A 313-nucleotide genomic window follows, 5' to 3' on the forward strand; every position below is an offset into this window, starting at 1 on the left:
CTTCGCTCCTGCTCTTCTGGGACCAACAGCAGAGGTAGCCACAAGTAAGAAATGCCTGGGGGGAGCCAAGAGACAGGGGGCAGGGGAAAAGCTGAAAGGGGGCGTGGAGGAGGGGATTCTTATCTTTCAGTCCTCCAAGCCTCTGCTGCCCTGAAGTCTGACTACTCCAAACTTGACCTAGTACTATCATCAACATCTGTACAGCTTACAGTGTAAGGTGTAACAAGGCCCACACATGCATATAAATATACATATATACACACATTCATACACACACACACATAGATATACATATATACACACACACATATAC

Source organism: Crocodylus porosus, unplaced genomic scaffold, assembly GCF_001723895.1.
Source record: "Crocodylus porosus isolate Cpor-Errol unplaced genomic scaffold, CroPor_comp1, whole genome shotgun sequence".
Classification (NCBI taxonomy): Eukaryota; Metazoa; Chordata; order Crocodylia; family Crocodylidae; genus Crocodylus; species Crocodylus porosus.